The sequence below is a fragment of the Parasteatoda tepidariorum genome, chromosome 6 (assembly GCF_982258835.1).
Source record: "Parasteatoda tepidariorum strain Cologne lab strain chromosome 6, Ptep-v5.0, whole genome shotgun sequence".
In the NCBI taxonomy this organism is placed as follows: Eukaryota; Metazoa; Arthropoda; class Arachnida; order Araneae; family Theridiidae; genus Parasteatoda; species Parasteatoda tepidariorum.
Genome location: NC_141760.1, coordinates 25,337,485 through 25,359,407, shown reverse-complemented (window position 1 = coordinate 25,359,407; position 21,923 = coordinate 25,337,485). Strand labels below are relative to the sequence as shown.

Sequence of the window (21,923 nt, the reverse complement as noted above, 5' to 3'; positions counted from 1 at the left end):
AGACTCAGTTAATGAAATGGAAAGTTGTCTCCTTAAGTAAACTTTATTATTTCTTATCAATGTTTTATACTAATATTCATACTCATTTAAAGCTGTTATCGACAACTCGTTTGTTGTTACATTCAGTATTAAATTAAGTGTAAACATCCAATTTGCGCATTAATAACTGCATACATTCCTAACTTACTACACTTAATGAAAATGAAACATTTGTTGCAGACTTTAGGGTGTGGCATAAATATGACGAGTCCTTTACTTACATATAGTTTTATTAATACAAACAAGTTCAAAAATGAGAGAAAATATAAATAAGAATGTTTTAAAAAGATATACTTAAGTTGTTCCAAATTTTTTTCAGGAAACTTATTTTTGAATTTTGGCGAGATTTTGATAATCGCATTTAATTTCAATCTCGCTTCATTCAATTTTGTTAATTGTTTTGTGTTTTCTTTCTTTCCTTTTACCGTGATACAGATAAAACACATTAAGAGTATCACGTTGGCGCAAGTAATTGGTTATTTATATTGCATTTGCATTCAACAAAACCAGGAATTGGTTTTTATTGATTAAAATTTCTCTCAATAAAATGGCAGCACAATCCTTCTTTGGAATGTATTTTATACAATTGTCTTTCTACTATTTTGAAATTTTTCTAAAAACACCCGAAATCAAATGAATATAAGGTTTTTGCTTATTTATTTTAAGATTTTTAAAGAGTGTTTCAAAATAACATAGCCATAAATGAGAGATTAAACAGGCAAATAAAAAGAGTAAGATACCACATATCACAAATGTTCCAAAGCTAATTAAAGAAATTGCAATTTATATGAATCACATGGCCACCATTATCCTCATATTTGTTTAATAGATTTTTCATATTGGCTTGTTTTTAAAAGAATTTGTTTACGAAACATTTGTTTAATTGCAGGAAAAGTATTTATAAAAAGTTGTCGTGGCAGACGGATGTTTATTAGATATAACTGATATGTTTGAAAAGGTGTACCAAATAATGTTTGCTTTCCCCTTTCATTTTCAAAACAGCTTGTACAGACGTTAAGTCTCTAATAATGAGTAATGAAAATGATAATAAAAATATCTTAAAGTACCTAAATTTTGCAAAATTTAATTTTAAATTTAAAATTTTATGATTTAAAATTCCTCATTCACATGATTCAAAATTTAAATAAAATTCATTTTGTTTTGAATGAACATTTATTTGTGTTTATCTCAATACTGTATACAAAATACTAATGATACAAAATAATACAAAATAATAATTTTTCAAATATCGTGTCTCAAAATCATTCACAATATTTAAAAAAAATCAAAGCCACATGAGAAATAAAACCAATAAAAATCTATCTCACAAATAAATATAAATTCTCAAAATCAATGAAATTCTGAATAATATGAAGAACACAGTATTTTCAATTATTGCAACTCAAGGGTTACCAAACTTATTCAAGTATGCAACTCTTAAGACTACGGAAGTGCAGTCTCTTCCACTGCAGTGTCGTCAGAAAATATCTTTCCATGATATATGCTAAAATTTCAGTCACGTTTGAAGTTATAAAACTTAACGTATGACTGCCATTTTTAGAAAAAGTTACAGTTCGAATAGAAAGTTGAAAGATGAATTGTGTGATGATTGTTTTAAGTATTTATGGCCTAAAAATAAAAAATTTGAATGCAAATTTGTGAAATTAATTAAGTATCCGGTTTGAATTCAAATTTAGTCACGTTTCCATCCATAAAATGCATTTCTTTAGGAAAAATCTACTGTTTGAATTTGAAGTGTATAGCACAAACATAAAAAATAGCTACCGTAAAAGTTGCTCATGTTCCAAAATCGCTCGTAAATTTGTAAAAATATTTTCTAGAGTGTATAAATTTTTAGCCACATAAAACTTAGCATTTTTTTTATCTATAAGCTAATTTGATATCATGGAGAAAAAATTTCTGGTAAAATTGACAGATTGTACAGTAATAATTTTTCAGGCAAAAAACAAGCAAATAATTAATTTTATTTAATAAAACCAAAATGTACAAAAGAACAATCATTTAGTAACTATTTCGTGCATATGGTAACTGTTTACAGAAAATTATGGTTTTCAAAATTATTGTTCTTATTACCACACATTTAGTAAAAATACATTAAATTTGACAAAAAAGTAAATTTGGCTGAAAAAATGATTTTTAATCTACTGTCTGAAGTATCATGATAAAACTATTAAATTTTACCACATTTGCAAAATTTTATCACATAGTTTAAATCCATATTTTATAGTTAATTTTTCTAAACTCATTACTACAGCACTTCGTTAAAAGTTATTAAACTTTTTGGTGTTCTCATGGAGATAGAAACACTGCAAATTGTACTATATTATGATTGTTTCGATCATGCGTTGTTTCTCAGTGTGCCATTTTCGAAATAAATATCAGTTCAAATTCAAAGCATATTTTCACTGATCAGAAAGTATTTACAGTATATTGCTTAGAATAACATCTGTAAAATCTTTATATGTTCTACAAATAAAATTTTATGATGCAATTTTGAGAACTCAATTTCTAATATGACACTTTCAATGTAAGATTTAAGTCACATATCTTTTATAAACCATGACATTCGACAGCTATTTTTGGAATAAGTTTTACCTTGAACCCAAATTATATTGCACAGATATCAAGATTAACTGTTGAAAAAAATTTTTGTGTTCCTAAAAATACTGGACGCATAAAAGTTAAATTAGTTTCTTTAGTCTTCCTTTTTAACATTGGATTTTTGTTATGTATGTATATATAAAACTCGTTACCGAATTGTCATTTTTGAAAAACGTTTTAGATTGAATTCAAGTATATTTTACAGTTAGTAAGAATGACCTCTGTAGAAAAGGTTTGGGCTCTAAAAAGGCATGTTTTGTGATGCAAATTTGTTAAATTGATTTCTGAAATATCACTTTATAAATTTTTCAGATTTCGTTCGATTTAAGAAACTCGACTTTTGACTTTTATCAAAAAAAGTTTCCGCTCGAATTCTAAGTAAATTAAAAAGTTATACACTTTTTTTCAACTATCAGGATTAAAAACAAGAAATAATCGTTTTGTATTTACCACCGATGTCCTCGGCATTATAACTGTAGCAGATAGTTTTCTTTTCTCCCAACAAACATATATTAATTTTATGAATCATTGATGCCATCATAAGGATTATTTCTTATTTTTTATCATCAGGATTAAAAGCAAAAAATAATCTTTTTGATACCACTAACATCAATCTCTTTGACGCTATGATTGTAATGAACAGTTTTTTGCCACCTTAAATGATTTTATCAACTGCTAATGTCATCATAATAATTATCGTTGGGATTTAATCATCTGGATTAAAAATAGGTAATAGTGCACTAGCATCAGACTCTTAGTCGTTATATATAGTCATTATATCTAGTTATATCTCGTCGTTATATCTAGTTATCGGTCTAGTTCTTCCACAGCAAATGTATTAATGATTTCATGAATTATTAATGTCATCACAATGATTATTTCTTGTTTTTAATCAGGATTAAAAAGAAATGAAACAATCGTTTTATTACCACTATCATCGGTCTCCGCAACGTTATAGCAGAAGTGGATAATATTTCCACAAGATATATTAATGATTTCATCAATAATTAAAGCCATCATAATTTTTATGTTATGTTTTTAATAATCAGGATAAGACACAAGAAATGATGTTTTGAAACTCTAACATCTATTTTCTCTAGATTAAAACTGTAGTGAATAGTTTTTCATAGAAAATATATTAAGGATTTCATCAAATGGTTAATATTCTAATAATGAATATTTCTCGTTTTTAATCATCATGATAAAAAACAAGAAATGTTCTTCTGATACTCTAACTTTTGTTACTCTAACTCGACGTTATAACTGAAGAGGATAGTTTTTCCAAAAAAACTTTTTCCATGAACAATTTTTTTAAAATAAAAAGTATTAAATGTCTAAAAACAAACAAGATAAGAAACAAACGGAGTTGAACTTTTAAAGGATGCGAAGCAAAATAAAAAGTAAACAGTGGAATCGGATTTTCAAAATTATTCTCTTAGGATTTGTATAGTAGATAATACTCTCTAAGTTTGGCATGAAAGAAGTGAACTAGAGAAGAAAAACTAATAAATTACGATTAAAGTGCCCTACTTTTGGCTGAGATTAATAGAAGTTTGCGAAAAACTATCTGCGTCTCATAGAAAAGAAGTGAATTTCTTTTGTGTATGCTGTGAATTCTAAACTACTATTTTTTTTGCTTTATTGTACTTGATTTCACATTATTCTATTACCTTTTCCGTAACAGGGAGTAAATTTATTTGATCTTATTGATAAAACATAATTTCTTTGTTAGTTTGTGAATAAATTATTTTCAATTCCAGTGTATACATGAATAAAATAATAAGACTTTGTATATATTTCTTCATAAATCTATTCTTACATATTCATACAAAAACACATTCTTATGAATAAAAACAAATTAATTTGTTAAAAAGCTTTAGTGTTTTAAGGTGGAAATAAAAACCGTCTTTTGAATGTTATTTTGAACTTCTTAAAAATACTGAAGTTTCTGAGTTGTTGGTCATGTTATGAACCTTTTTTATGTAGAATACTAATTTTATCCACGATTTGAAAATAGTTTTCATATCGTGGATAAAGCATGGACATTATTTCGTGCATTTGATATTTTATATCGTTTAAAAAGCATATACATTTATAATTTCGCCTAAAATCCCATATAACATATCTAAAAGTCACTGAAATGCTACATGCATGCCGAAAACTCCTTATTAATAAAAACTCTAGCCAGCTCATCGTGTACTGTTTCTTATAAAACAATTCATTGTAAATTGTTTTGCATAATGACTGTTATGGAGTAAGTTATTTGTATTAATTTTGTTTCTAAAAATAATGGGAGAATTATTTAATATCTAATTGCTTGTTAGGATAAATATTATTAGGAATATTAGAAATGTACATAATCAATACGCGAGCTTGTAAAATTCGATGTCAAATGAATCTTTTGAAAAATATACCAAAATTAATACATTTTTTTGAACTATTCAATATTCAGGGCAGTCTGTGAAAATTATTTGCAAATGTAGATACTTGTACAGTTAAAGGTAAAGCGACGTCTTTGAAAAGTATTATTTTTAATAAATACATTTGTTGCAATTTTAAGCAGCACGAGAAATTTTTGAGAAAGTTTTTTCATCATTAATACGTACAGTTGTTAAAGTAAATATCTAACGGAGCACTCTGAAAGTTCCCATATATATATATATATACAATACATACATATATATATATATATATATATATATATATATATATATATATATATATATATATATATATATATACAGTGGAATGTTGAAAAATTAATGGCATTAATATTTCAAAGCTTTGTAAAATTATTGCAATATATCCGAATGCCGATACTTGAACAATTCAAAGTAAATAATGTTTTTGAAAAGTATATTTTGAATGTATACATTAGCTTACAATTACTAATAGCACGAGGATTCTTTAGAAAGTGTAGTTATAATTAATACATTAATACGTACAGTTGTAAAATTCCTTTGTGAGTTTTCCTTTAAATAATATGTAAGGTTATTAAATACACTGCATACATCTAGTGGAATGTTGAACAGTTATTACCATTACATATCGTTGTAAAATTATGGCAATCTGTGAAAAGCATATACAAATGTAGATAGTTGTGTAATTCTAAATAAAGTGGCGCCTAGAAAAGTATACTTTTAATGAAAACATTTGGTTACAATTAAAAATAGCACGATAAATCTTTCGAAAGTAAACTCATAATTAATCCGAACAGTTGCAAAATTTAATACTTAGCGGAGTCCTTTGAAAGTGTATCCATAAATAATACGAATGATTGTAAAATCCATTTTATATATAGTTAAATGATGTTAAAAATTATTGCCATTAATAGTACATACATTTGTAGAATGAAATTTTAGGGGGGATATTTTAAAATTATTTCCCTAATAAATTGATATACATCTAATATTTATTATTAAGTGCAATTTTTGCTAAATATATGCATAGCTAATGAATATTCTTATAGAAAATTCAATATTAAATATCTAGTGGAATCTTTAGCATGTATCTGTTCAAATAATACAGTTGGTTGCAGCGCTTATTATTTCGTAGATTTATTTAGTATATCCATAATAAATGGATATGGTTGTAAATTTCATTATGAAGGTGAATCTTTGGAAAGTAATTCCATAGTTTATTTATATGTTTGTAAATATTTATTACAATGAAAGACATCACAATAGCCATTTCGAAGCAAAATAAATTTCAATAATGAAGTACACTAAATAGTAGCACAGTAATGAAGTTATCACTAAATATAATCATAAAATGTACTTTCTTTCCTACACATATCTATCCCATTTAATTTTCTTTCATACCAATACAAAGCACCAAAATCAATTACATAAACTAATGACAACTTAAGCAAGTCTTATTGCCCATACATAAGTGGAATTTAGTGTCCTCCATTGCAATAAAGCAACGTTTCAACATTTAATCCAAATACAAAACAGACTTGGTATTCAGTCATTCAAAGTTGTGATTAAATAGTTCGTCGGGGAATCATATTGAAAGTAAGATAATCCTTCTTGCTAGTTTGGGATTTAATTCCATTGCGAGGGGCGCTAAACGACGAACATTATCCTGAAGCAAAATATCAGTGGAATTTGTAATTAAGTCTTGAATTTCTGTGTGTCTAGACTGTCATAAATCTATAGCACAGAATAGGATTTTTTAGGCTATATTGGTTGTCAAGTCCTGAGAGAATTGAAAATTAATTCATGTAATCTAAAGGATGTAAAAGACATTCTTTCGATAAAATTTAATTTTATCTTTAAATTTTAATTATTTTTTAAGATAATGACTCTGTATCAACTGTTCTATTTGGGAATTTCTAGGCATCAAACAAATTTTTAAATAATCTAAGCTGACTAACATTTTCTTAAAGTAATTGCTCGGTACTTGTAATTTTAATTAAGTATAAAAAGACTAAAATAAAAAACTATTCTAATGTACCAACATTTATGATATTGTTTTCTGATGTTTTCACTTTAAACAAACAGTCTTGAGTGAAAGAGAACAATATTAAACTTTTGTTTGGCTTTATAATTATTGTAAATATATATAACAGTATAAGTTTTATAAAAATTTAAAAAAAAATGGCTATAAATTATTTTTAAGTGGGAATTTAAAATACAAAACCAGTTTAATGTTAAGAGATAAAGTTCCTGAATTCATGAGTTATATAATGATAAGTTTTTATTTCTAATTTTTATTAGAATATATAATTATACCTGAATGAATTTAAAAGATAAAACCCGATTAATGTTAAGAGATTAAGTTCTTAAATTGTTGGAATTAGATATTTATTAGTTTTCATAATATAATAATAAATATCTCGGTGAGTATATATATATATATATATATATATATATAAAATGCAAAAAGGAAGACAATTAGTAAATTTATCACTCACAGTGCCTCTCACACTATTGGATTGATATATTTTACATTGGCTATATTGTTACAATATTAGAAAGCACTCCTTTTTTTCGAATATAATCGTGTGAGCTAATGACGATATAATATCTTTCTTCTCCGAATTTTTTTAAATTTTTAACTTTTTCTTTATTAAGTTATTTTATTTCAATAATTTTCTTCTTCTTTTTTCTTTAATCTTTAATTTTCTCCATGTCTTCTCTAAGTTTTGAACTTTCTATATCTTTATTTCCTATATCTTTCAACAATGATTCAAATTTTATCAACCAGGTAGAAAAATTTATTTCTTATTGTGCGATGCAGATGTTTACTAAGTTATTAGGTTTTGTGCTAATTAACTTCTTTTCTTTATTATTACAAATATGTCAAATAAACTGTTAATCAAGTATTTAGAGTAATTTATTCTATAGTAGTTGTAGTAGGGAATGTTTAACTTAAATATAAAATTTAGGAATACTTCTAAACTTTTATTCATTTATCAATGTAGTAATTTGTGTCAGCAATGCTAAGAACAGAATGCTAATGCTAAGAAAGCATATGATGTTAATCTTCCACAAATTCACAAAGTACGAAAATATGTACAAAGAGAGCATTTTGATAATGTACCAAACCTTATAGTTATTTGTCAAACTTGTGTTTCCCTTATCGTTTTTCTTGCTTGTAAAATCAGTGTACTTTTAAATATAATTGTAAATTTAAACGTTGAAATATTTCGCTGTAAATTAAGAGAATGTCGGGAAAAAGTTGTTAAATATTTAGACAAGATTGCAATTCATTGTGTTCACTACCTTTTCAAATGTATTTACTCAAAGATCAAACGAATGGGGAATTTGTTCTAAATCTAAATAGTTGTAGTTGCTTCCAGTTTGACTTTTAGGTTAACGTCTTTACTCCTTAGGCTATTCAAAGAAGACGAAATGCTTCTGATTTATCTTTATTGGGATTACTCAAGCTGAGATTAACCGAGGTTTAATCATATTAGACTAACTAATTGCTGATTAATGAAAGAGAAAGAGTTTATTTTTCTTTATTCTGACGAATTATTGAAATATTTATAGGTTATCTGAGGAATGTGATCTATGTCAAAATAACTTGTATTTATAAAAGTAAAGCTTGTTTAATTAAGTAACTGTATATTTATTTAAAACAGGGAAAAATAAATTCTGGTAAAATTTTCGTTCTGTATAGTAATGGTGCATCTGGTAAAAAAAAATATAATTATGGTTGTCAAAACAAAAATACGAAGAATTTAAATCATTCATTTGGTAATTTTTCAGTTAATATGATAACGGTTTATCGGAAATTTTGATTTTCATAATTATAGTTCTTGGTAAAATTACCATGCTGTATATTAATGCTATTTCTGGTGAAAACAAAACCCTATCCATGTATAAAAACCATTCATATTCAGGTAAAAATTATTGTGGTGTTCACGTAGAACCAGAAGCGCGGTAAATGTCGCCATATTCTGGTAGTTTAGACAAAACGAAAAGGTTTAGTATGATCATTATTATGAATCTTTGATGTCAGTATATTTTTTCGTGGCATTTAAGAACGTATCACATTAGTATGTTTTTGACTAGCTAAGTTTTACTGAAATTTTTTGGCACGTTTAAATGGAAGTGAACGTGTCAGTCGACGTAGGCGTGATGATCGATGCAGGCGTGTTCAGATCACGTCTGCGCGTCACACTTGTACGGCTAGGCTACTGACAATGTCAACCTTCATCCATCAAAAATTATCTCATTATAGAATCAAGTTAACACGTTTATATACTAGTGAATTTTAATTTAATAGTTTTAGTGGTGGCTACGCTACACTCTGATACTGAATCTGCTTCAATGCGATACCGTTCCCTACCTTTGAAAATAAAAGAAATGTTTCTCAATTGATCGGAAACATGATATTAAAAGAAGTTCTCTGAGATTTTCAAAAACAATTTCAAAATTGGTTTCTGAAATTTTGACAGTATAGAAATATATACATATAATTATGAATCTACTGTATTTTATACTTTTTTGTACAATATTTTGAAATTCAAACCTTTTTATCAACGAATGATTTTGATGTGGAAAAAAATTCACTATTTAGACGAAACAATAAAACTTTTGATAATTCAAGTGATTTTTATTTTATCAGATATTCTTTGAAAACAATAGTTTTTTAGAGGGTTGAATTAGTATAAAATATGTAAATAATGGAATTTGATCAAAATTTTTCATTTCCATTTCTATTTTGCACTTTATTGCACAACATTTAAAGAAAATATTTTTTTGAATTCAACCGTAACTGCTTTGCATGCATTACGTTCCAAGCACTTTTTATTGATTTTTGACAGCTACAAAAATGAAAGAAAGTTTTGGTTCTAGTTATTTATGATTTAATTTTTTTCTGTAGAATAAAATATTTGTCCTAAAATAAAATTATGCGTGTAAACCATAACTAAAATTTTTTCTTAAAATTAAGAACGGAGCAATTTTTAAATTAAAAACATTTTTAAAACTAAACTTTTAACAATTTTAAACTTTTAAAACTAACTGCATATAACTTAATCGTAATATGTAATTTTACAATTCCATGTATGTATCAAATACGTATTACTCAAGTTTTAAAACGAAGACTAAACATATTCTCTGTCTTAATTTTGAGATCATATTTTAAAGTGCTATAAATAGAAATGGATGGAAAATATATAGATAACAATTCCTAGAAAATAAGCAATTTAATCTGTTTGGAGCAGATAAATGCTATATTTTCACAAAATAGCTTTTTTTTTTAGTCTAGAAACAAAGTATTAAAGCTTATGCATTTTTCCTTAAAAAAAGTTTCGGATAAGAAAAACCACGATCTTAGACAATTATGTAATTTATAATTATCGAAATGAGCAGCTTATTTTAATTTCTTACTGAATGATGTAGTTTACGTTTAAGACTTTTCGATGAGTGTAAATTCATTAACAATTAATATACACTCTACAGAAAGGGATCTAAAACGTTTCATATTCCTCTGAATATTAGTGAATTTATTTAATATATTTTAGTGGGCATTTGCTAACAAAATAGTGTAATAAAATTATATTTAACAGATAAACAAATATCCATCAATTTGTCGCTTGTAATTTTCTAAACATCATTCCTTAGTTTCTACTGCTATGTTAAGTTTTAAAATCGAATAATTTCATTGATTTTTTCCATTTGTGTACAGTGCGAAAAAAAAAAAAACGGAACACCCGGAAAAACTTTTGTTCTTTTGATCGGATCTTCACGTTCTTGGACTCAATTTTCATGGTTCGAGGGGGTGACCTCAAATATGCTACTATATGAAATTAATTAGTGAAAGGGATATTTTAAATTACGAAATCTGACATAAAAACGCACTTTCTCTGAACAAATATTCCTTTTTTTATTTTTATTTTGATGGATTTAGATTTCTGACTCCCAAAATATAGGGGGTAGCTGCAATATGGTCCCAATAATTAGGTCCGAAGAGTGGTTGAAAGTTTGGAACTCTTAATGTTAATTTTACTTTTTCCCCGCATCATGAGAAATTCTTAAACAATTTTAAAAAAATTTTGCCCAGAATAATAAAAATACTTTATACAAAGATAAATTCACGCAAAAACGAAATTTTGTTAAATATTAGATATTTTCTATTATTTAATTCAATAATTGTCGAAAAATTTTGAATTGTAAAGTATGCAATTTTTTACATCATTTTAAGGAAAGTAATCTTTACATATCAAAATATAATATTTGAGTGTAATAGGTTTAGTTTCTGAGAAATTAAATTTTAAATACATGATTTTTTTAAAAAATTTTATTTCTCAGAAACTTTTAGACGGATTTCGCTCAGAATTTGTATTTTGCCATGTAACGTTACGCTCTTTAAAATGATGTTTAAAATTGCATAATTAATAAGTTAAAAATTTTATGTATTTTTAAATAAAATAATAAAAATTTACTAAATGTTATATTTTGAATGGAATTATCTTTGGATAAAATTATTTTACAATTTTGTGCAAAAATTTCAAATCGTCTAAAAAGTTCTTGCGTTAGGATGAAAAACGGAAAAAACAAAATTAACATTAGGTGGTTCAAACTTTGGATAGCTCACTAAACTATGAGGACCATATTTCGCAGATTGCGACTACCTCCTTTATTTTGGGGATCAGAAATCTGATGGATAGCTCACTAAACTATGAGGACCATATTTCCCAGATTGCGACTACCTCCTTTATTTTGGGGATCAGAAATCTGATGGATAGCTCACTAAACTATGAGGACCATATTTCCCAGATTGCGACTACCTCCTTTATTTTGGGGATCAGAAATCTGATGGATAGCTCACTAAACTATGAGGACCATATTTCCCAGATTGCGACTACCTCCTTCATTTTGGGGATCAGAAATCTGATGGATAGCTCACTAAACTATGAGGACCATATTTCCCAGATTTGCGACTACCTCCTTTATTTTGGGGATCAGAAATCTGATGGATAGCTCACTAAACTATGAGGACCATATTTCCCAGATTGCGACTACCTCCTTTATTTTGGGGATCAGAAATCTGATGGATAGCTCACTAAACTATGAGGACCATATTTCCCAGATTGCGACTACCTCCTTTATTTTGGGGATCAGAAATCTGATGGATAGCTCACTAAACTATGAGGACCATATTTCCCAGATTGCGACTACCTCCTTTATTTTGGTTATCAGAAATCTGATAGATACCAAAAGGTATGTTTGCTCACAGAAAGTGCGTTTTTCGTTTGATTTCGTAACTTAAAATACCACCCGCAATAATTACTTAGCATAATTGAAGTTACCCCCTCGAACTTTAAGCTTGAGTCTTAGAAGGTAAAGATCCGATCATTAGATAAAAAGTAACTTTGAGTGGGTCGTTTATTTTTTTGTGCACTGTACATTTGTTAAATTGAGTTCATTTATTTATGGATCGAACCATTTGCATTTTTTAAACACCATATCCATGCTTAAATTTGCTGTGTATACTGAATTAAATTTGTATTCCTATTTATATTAAATCTAAAATTTTTTCCTAATACCTAAAATTAGCTATATCTACATAAGCATCTGAGGTTAAATTTTTTGTGAATATTAATTGAATGTACAGTAATAAGACATATTTGTGGGGTAAAATTTATAATAATTTTTTAGAAAATTTTTTCAGAAAAAATATGAAGCTATATGAAATAAAGAACAAATAATGCACAAATTCTTTTCTTTTAGTATTAAAATCGTCATCATATTAATCGTGATTTAGTAAATTTTCGAACGAAAAATATTTAAAAAATTCTAATATTGTGAAGAAAAGAATTTTTCGTCAATCATATCATATCCCCCCTTTTTTATTTTTTAGAGAAACAAATCTAAACTTTAAAATAATCTGAATGATCTCTTTGTATATATAATCAATCTAATATATATTTCCATCTATCACTGATAAGAAATTTAAATGTATTTTCAAATTTCTGAAATTGAAAAGATTATGAAATAAAATATTAGCGGTAGAGCAACTGTCGGATTGGTAACCATGACGACCTGATTATGTGCTCCATTACTTCGATAAAAGCTCATTATCTGAAATAAAATTTACATTTTTCCATCTGGTTTCCTGTAAAGCAGTCAATTTATATTTCTGAAAAACATTTCCCAAAAGTAGTTCGAGTTTTCTGAAATACAATCCATTTTTTTATTTTATTTCATAGTGAATTTAATGAAATATTTTATTGATTGCAGTAATCAGCTGAAATAAATTTTTCAGTATGTCCAAATGAGAAATATAAAATTTTTAAAATGCAATTTCAATACGAAGCATTTGTTTATCTGGGGTGTTATTAAAGACTCAAAACTTTTTTTCCCTAATGAATATAAGAATTACTTCCTACAATCCAAGTTAGTAATGGAATGAACTTTAGAACGGATGAGATCAATAATCTTAAAACATGTTTTAAACTTAAAAAATAGATCTACAAATTGCATGTGTGAAAAAAACACATCTAGATAATTAAAACTAAAAGCATATAATATTTTACATGAAATAATTAATATCTAATATTTTTGAGCTTTATTACATATATTGATTAAATCAGTGAAAATGCATGTTATTTTTTCAATTCTCCAACAATTTATAACCGAACAAATTACAGAGAGAAGAGAAATAACAATTTTTAAAAAAAATGCAGACAGAATCCTTTCAGATAGAGTTTTAGTTAATTTTATTGACAAAGAAAATAGGGGGAAGCGGTAATAGATTTTCTTAAAGTAATTAATCAGGTTGAATTACAACTTAAAAGTTGGAAAAAGAAAGCATTCAAGTTTTGTGGTAAGTAATTAATTATTTAATTTTGCTTTTAAAATTCTGTTCACAAATAAAGTTAAAATGTTACAATTTTAAGTTTAATAAAAGGTTCTTTTGCATTATGATTTTAAATAAGAGCTTACTTATAGTAAAGACATCGAAAAAAATGATTGTTTTAATATTTTAAAAGGTTAACATATATGTTTTTTATATGACAAAAGTATTAAATTTTATTTTTTAGTATATTGGAAATTTTAAGTATTCCTTAATGGCCAATACGATGAGAGTTATGAAAAAATCACAATAAAATACTTTTTCATGAAGAAAAATAATAAATAAAATTATAAGATTGAACTTTTTAAAGTATTAGACGGACTGAAAAGTAATGTCGTTTCGGTGCATTTGATATTTGTTATCAAGATTTTATTTTTAATCTATAATGTATTTAAACTCGTTAGCAACAACCATTCAATGCCGGATGGAAAATGAATCAAAATGTATCGAAAAAAATTGAATTATGAATATTTGAAAATGAAATATGAAAATGAATATAATAATGAATATAATAAAATGCTCTAAAACGACATTACTTTCCGGTCCCCCGAATATTTTTTATCCAAATAATACTTTGGTAGCAATCCACTAACGAATATTTTAATCCAAATCAATTCCCTATTGTGGTTTCATATTATGAAACAAATTTTCTTTAAAATCAAAGTTTCATTACAATACATCAGTCAAATCATAAAACTAATATTTTTTTAATGGTAACTGAACTTTATGATCGTGTTTTGCACTCAATGCGTCTATTAGTTTTATTATTGTTTAAGAATACCAGTTAATATTGCAATTTTATTTATAAAAATACATCATTAATAAGTTCGAGATTTTTAATAAAACTGTGGAATACTACTAAAGCTGAATAGTACATGTTTTTTTTTAATGTACTGTTTAACTATGTATTTTTCAGAAATCCTAATTATCAAAAAAGTTACTAATTTAATACTTGAAAATGAAGATATTATTTTAAAAAAAAATATAAAAAGAGGATCTATTAGTGATTAAATAAAGTATTTAAGTATTTACTTAAATTTTGATTTTTTTTAAAAAAAATCAAGAATAGTAGATTTTTAACACAGGGTCTACATTATTAGAATTCGAAAGAAGTATTTTTTATATTGTTTTATTTTGTGTTTCAGTGTTTGCTTTTTTAACTATTTATTTCCGGAAAATTGTTTTTTTTTTAAAAACAAAATCAACATGAATTCATTAAACAACTTTAAAATCTTTTTTAAATTAAGAGAAAATCATTTAAATCTTCAGCATTTTTAATTAATTGTAAATGTATGGTATTCTTTTTTTACTACAGTGCATTAGATTAAGCTGAAATGAAACAGCTATAAATTCTTTAATACTTACTACATCATCATGTTATATCTTTAATATTAGTAAATTTGTCATCAGGAAGAATTTTTAGATTTTAACAGTGCTAGTGATTATAGTTGGATGAAAAGTTCCGTCATGTCTAATCCAATAACATATCTTTTGCAGTTGAAACGTTAAGACAATATAAAAATGTTCTAAAAAAATAAGAAATACACATAAATATGTGTTTAAGAATATTAGAAATTATGAATTCTTTGTGAGAAACTTTTAGCGTCTGTTTAAATACTTTTCTCTTATAGGTGTGTTATATTTTTTTGTACCATTTGCTTACGAAATAAACCTATTTAATATTTGCTTAGAATCAACTTTTAAGAGTTCTTAACATATTTTTTTTAAATTAAGTGTTTATATTCGAAATATCAGTATTTGTTTTTGTAAACTTGATAATAAAACCTTGAAGTTAACATGTGGTGCTGACGTTTTAATGTTTACAAATACTGATTTGCATGGAAATCCTATCCAATCTATATTGAGTATAAAATTTTTTACTACTTATGCTTCGTAAATTTAGAGTCATGCTCATAAATCAATATACGTAAACAATCCCCACATCAGAACTCAACCTCCATTTATTTGTATGCGGAAACATGTTTCAGTAATGCTTGTATATTCAAAAAGCGTAGGATCAATTTATTTTCATGAAATAAATAGCTTCCACAGAAATTATTTACGAACGCAGATGAAAAAAATTCTTGCTCCTTATTATGATTGTTTTATTTTGTAACCCACTTCTAATCTTCGCTGTAACCGCTGTTAATCTTCGTCTTCGATTTATGGTTTTGTTGTTTAGATCTTTTAATTATTTCTTAAGATAGCTTAACTACCGAATTTTTTTAACATTTACATCGAAAGTTTCTAAGTAAATTTAGTAAATATTTTTCTGGAGATTTACTAAATTTACTTAGGTCTGGTCTTTCTGGTTTTTCGGATTTGCCAGAAAAATATTTACTAAATTTCATCAAAAATTTAGTAAATATTTTTCTGGCAAATCCGAAAAACAATCTTTCAAAAACGCAATTTTGATACTTATTATTAACACGCACTTTTGGTACTATATATGCAGGGGTTGAACAAAAAATATGGGAACACTTCTGCACTAACTCTAAGTAAACAATTTGCTTTAAAAAGCAAGTATTTTGCAAGATTTTGCATTTTATGTATATATATATATATATATATATATATATATATATATATATATATATATATATATATATATATATATATATATATATATATATATATATATATAAAACTTCCATTTGCTTGTAAGACCATTTTGCAGACATTAAGTTTGTTAATTGATTGCTTAAAATAGTGATTTTTTCTAAAAATGGTGATTATTTTTAAAAAGTAATACATTTTTGTCCACAAGAAACACCATCTTTTGTTGAACTTGATAATGATGACTTGAATAACTTGATAGCAGAACGCAGAAAGCTCAAACTTTCTATCTTCATCTTTCTTTTCAGTTGATATATCAAACAAAGAAGATATTTTACTTTAAATTAAAGAACATGTCGCAAAAAGAAAAAACTTTATCATTTATCATCATTATTTTAACAACAGCTTAAACTTTATTGTAGACTTTATTACTGTGCTTTGTTTCAGTTTGAAGTTTTAATTTTGTTGCATAATTTCATTTTCTTCTTCAACGAAATGTTCCAACTATATTTTACTAATTGCAAATTTCTCTTCTTTCAGTTACTGAGAATAATCAATCCGGGTACTTAATTAAGGTGAGTAATCTTTATTCAAATAAACTTTAAGATTTATCACGGTAAAACAAATTCTGGTAAAATAACTATACTGTATAGTCATGAAATATCTGGTACAAAAATCCGTAATTCTGGTTAATAAATCTAAAACATACGCTATTTAAACTATTCATTCAGTTATTTTTCCGTTCATATGGTAAAGATTTACAGGAAATTCAGGTTTTCAAAATTGCTGTTCTCATTACTATACATTTAGTAGAAAATACAAAATCGAAAAGTAAATTTAACCGAATATATGATTTTATGCTTTGCTCTAAGATATCGAGATGAAATTATCAAATTTTACCACACTTACTAAATTTTATTGCACATTATAAAACTATATTTTATTGCTAATTTCATTCAAATTATTACCAAGGTGTTTATATATAAAATTTCAAGGTTTCTGGTGTTCCCATAGATTCAGAAACACGAGAAATTTTACCATATTCTTATAGTTTTGACCGTACTTTTTTTTCTCAGTGTATGGTTAAAAACTGCGGATTTGTTTCAAATATTGAAACTTTTTTTCAATACCTTATACTTGACTATTTTTTCTTGTCGAAAAGCTTCAAAAAAACACTGTTATTTGGCAGTTTCAAATTACTTTTCTAATTCTATACCCTTTGAAGAATTCTTTCTTATCGGCATAAGTTTAGACAATCTCATCTCTCTCATTAGAAATCCACCAATATTGCGTTTAGTTCGTAGATCATGAGAATATCATTTTATTATGGGCATATACAAAACATTTTATACTTTCAAAGAAATAACTACAAGTTTCGTGTTAGAAGATGAACAGTAATCACGCAGACAAAGAACAGATATCACAAGTGAAGTAAGACTAAAGTTTATCAGCTATTTTCAAGACTTCTCACGCAAGATTCCAATTGACAGTTTATTCACATCAATTCAGGAAAAATCCATTTTTACGTTATTGCTTACCTAAATTTAAATGTTTCTTTATATTACATTTACTCGTATGTAACAGTAAATGTAAAAAATTGGTTATTAATAATATTATATAGATTGAAATTTAATAATTAAGTTAGTTAAGGAAATAATATTTTGAAATTGAGATTAGAGAGGTCATCAAGCTCTGGGACTTTAAGTGTAACATGGAAGACCAAAGATTGTTTTAACTTGTAAATTTCTTAAGAGATGAATTAAAGAGATGAAAGATTAAACCTTGAACAGTGGGCAGATATTGAAAAAAAACATGGTTATTAGATTTATTGAGAGTGGAGGAGTAACTCTTTACGGTGTTTTTAATATTTGGTGGAATATTTGGCAAAATTTGGCGAATTTTAATATCTGGATGAATATTTTCAGAGTAGCAAGACAAATTGTATTAAAGTTTGCTATGAACATGGGCTAGATATAATACAAATAAAATAACTTTCATTATTTTAATCCGGGCTGTGGTAGCTCAGGCATAGAGCGTTCGCCTTTCAATTAAGTGAACCGGGTTCGAACCCAAACCAAGGCTAATCGATACGAATTCTGCACCGTCTCGCACTGACCACAATACTGACATAAATTATCCTCATTGGTAGACAGATCATGGGCTAGAGTCCCCTTGTCATCAGGCAAACCGTGGGGTGGTTTTCGTGTTTTACTCTCAATGTAACGCAAATGCGGGTTAGTTGAATCAAAAAGTTCTTCAAGAAGGAAAATTTATCACAATGCTTGCCCCTTCAGGAATTCCCTTGTCTTCTGGGTTGGGTTCAAAACTAAAACACTACGGAGTTGAACATCAGTTATCGAAAAACCCGAAATTGGGTCGGCTGTTTAACGAGAATGAATAAGATAAGACAAAGCGTTTAAGTCCACACGCAGCAGATGGTCACAGAATATAACTAAAATAAAATCCTAATTGTTTTGCATGGACCTCTCCTGCATATATGTAGGCCTTACAATCAAATTTCAAATTGGGGATAAGATAGATTAGAAGTTTTTTGTTGCAATTATTCCCCCCTTGATGATCAAAACCGTTTCATGCCTTAGGTTAATTTGGAAGGAGGATATGAGTATTAGTATCATTTCCTAGAGCTCATCAGGTATACTTTATAAGGCTGAGCTCTGGAAATATTTTTATGCCATGCTCAAAGACAACATGATAAGTTTACCACATTTACCGTACTTCAATAAAAATCATAAGGAGTTATTTTATAATTAATTTCCCCATAATCATTACTAAATCACTTTAGAAAAATTTACGAAGCTTTTTTGGTTTTCCCTATAGTCCTAAATATGGTAAATTTTACCATATTCTGATACTTTTGACCATATTTTTTTCCTAAGTGCATGAACCATAAGTGCATAAATTTTTTTTGAATACGACACTTTTTATGAAATATTGCAATAAAAATTCAATAGATATAGCCAAACTATAATTTTAGCATATAACTTTACATATGTTTTTATGTAATTATTATAACGCATATAACTTTTAACACAACAAACTATTTCCGTAATTTCCTTTTCTTTATTATAAATATGAGAGCAAAATTATATTATGTATCAAAAACTTTACTTATAATCAACAAAACAGTTGTAATCTTTAAAAGTAAATGTTAATTTATTTCATTCATTTAAATTGCATACATTTTATTTTAAAATCTCTGAAATGCGGAAACTCTGAAACATATTTTAAATTCCTAAAAATATAAAGAAATTTAACCTTAATTCTATTAAAACGTTATTTCTTTGATTCAACGCTATTAAAAATAAATTTCATTCGTACTAAACTGGATTCAAAATACAGTTGTGTTTATTAAATTAAAATTCGGGGAGATAAAGAAAATAATTTAGAATTATATATTTTGTTAGCCGATTAGTTACTGTCATTAAATGTAACAAACTTATGCTCCGGAAATAATGAGACCATAAACAAAACTTCATGTTTTGAAACAACTGCACTTTAAAGGATGAAATGATTTTTTAAAGAAGGGAATAAAAGTTTGCGGCCAAATCTTTTATTTGCAAATATTTAATATTGAAAAATCTAATAAGAAGGAATTACATGTTTGACTAATCATAAAATGAGTTTAAGGCTTTTTTTTATTTTTACTGAAGGCAAATTAAATTTAAAAGTTAATGAAACTGATGATAACAAGATCATTAATGCTTTACTTCAAACTTTAATTGTAGTTATAAAATTTTATTACCCTTTTAGGAAGTTGAGAAACTGATTTCATGTCATAAAAGTATAACGAGATGGAAAAGTATTTTCAGAAGAGAAAGGAGAATTAAACCAAAATAAAAGAAAAAAAAACAACATTCAATTAAATAGTTTATTATTTTTTTTCGTTTTCAAACTACAATTTATCAAGATTTACTAAAACTTTTTCAAAGCGGTGAAGAATAAATTTTGATTGAGAATTATTGGTATATGAGTCCGGCATCGAAATACTGTTAACGTCATTGCTAGTGGGGGTAACTGCAATAATGATGAAATCATTTTTTTTCAATCACCATATTGCACCACTGAGTCGTAATGGCTCAGTGGTGCAATATGGGCAGTACGTACAATGTCGTATGAGCCGTGAGGGCTCCGTGGTTTAATTGCTGATACGTTAATGTGAAGAATTGTGATTGGATCTCCAATGATGGCTTGAACACCACCCCTCATATTGATAGGCGCAAAGTTACCTGGGAAATAAAGGGGGGCTTGTGCGAAAAGTTACCCGAAATTTCCACAATCTTGCCGATGGAGCCGTGGTGGCTCAGAGGATAGAGCGTTTGCTTTCCAATGAGGTGAGCAGGGTTCAAATCACAGCAATGACAGGTCAATACAAGTTGCACAACCGGCTGGCACCGACTATTGTGATGTAAAATATCCTCAGTGAAAGACGGATCATAGGTTAGGATCCCCTTGCCGTCAGGCTAACCATGGGAGGTTTCTGTAGTCTTTCTCTCTATGTAACGCAAATGCGGGTTAGTTCAATCGGAAAGTCCTCCATAAAGGCAAATTTCACCCAATATTTGAACCCGGAGCTCCCTTGTCTTCTGCATTAGGTTTAAAATTACAAGATTACGGAGTTGAACAGTAGTAGTCGTAAACCCGAAATCGGGTCAGCTGTTTTACGACGGTTATAAAATAAAATAAAATTTTGCCGGTTGTCAATCTTCATGACCCCCTTCGAACAGATTTTTTAAACTGCATGTAATTAATTTAATGTAAAAACTAAAACAAAATGCAAACGAATGTCTTCTGAAGAATTTTTCGAATTTTTGTTTGGGAACTAAATAAATATCAACAATTTCTATTTTTGTCCCTTAAACTTAATCATATTAGCCGTAATAATAACAAAATAAATCATGTTTTTCTATATAAACTTTTATATTCATTAATTTTTCATTTTCTAAACATATTTTGGAAAATAACTATACATAATTAAAAAGTATTTACTTATAATTAATTAAAGAGACCTTAATTACAAATTTAATTTTTTCGGCTAATTGAACCAAAGTTCATTGTTTCTTACACGGGAAACAATTTTGCAAGAATAATGCTAGAAAGAAAAATAAGGAATCTCAATTTCCGCCAAGCTAATCCTTTTTTCAATATAATCACTAATCTTATTATTTTTAGTCAATTTTTTTTATTTTAAAATTATTTATCGATAATAAATATTTTAACTTTGCATTAGTGGAGAAAGAATATATATGACTATACATGAATGCTTTTAAGCTTACAAATACCTTTTTTTTTATATATAACTATCATAATTATATTATCTATCATTATATAATTATATAATTATATTATTAACTATCATTTTATGTATAACT

The 21,923-nt window shown here is 26.9% G+C and overlaps 1 protein-coding gene across 1 annotated transcript in view; it reads left to right on the top strand.

The window, feature by feature from the left end:
* Nucleotides 1-21,923, top strand: part of LOC107446844 (synaptic vesicle glycoprotein 2B-like) — a 138,814-nt gene that overhangs the window by 27,801 nt on the left and 89,090 nt on the right. Inside the window, exon 2 of the mRNA XM_043042000.3 lies at nt 17,074-17,108. The gene's annotated coding sequence lies outside the window, so the exon portion shown is untranslated. The remainder of the gene's footprint in view (nt 1-17,073; nt 17,109-21,923) is intronic.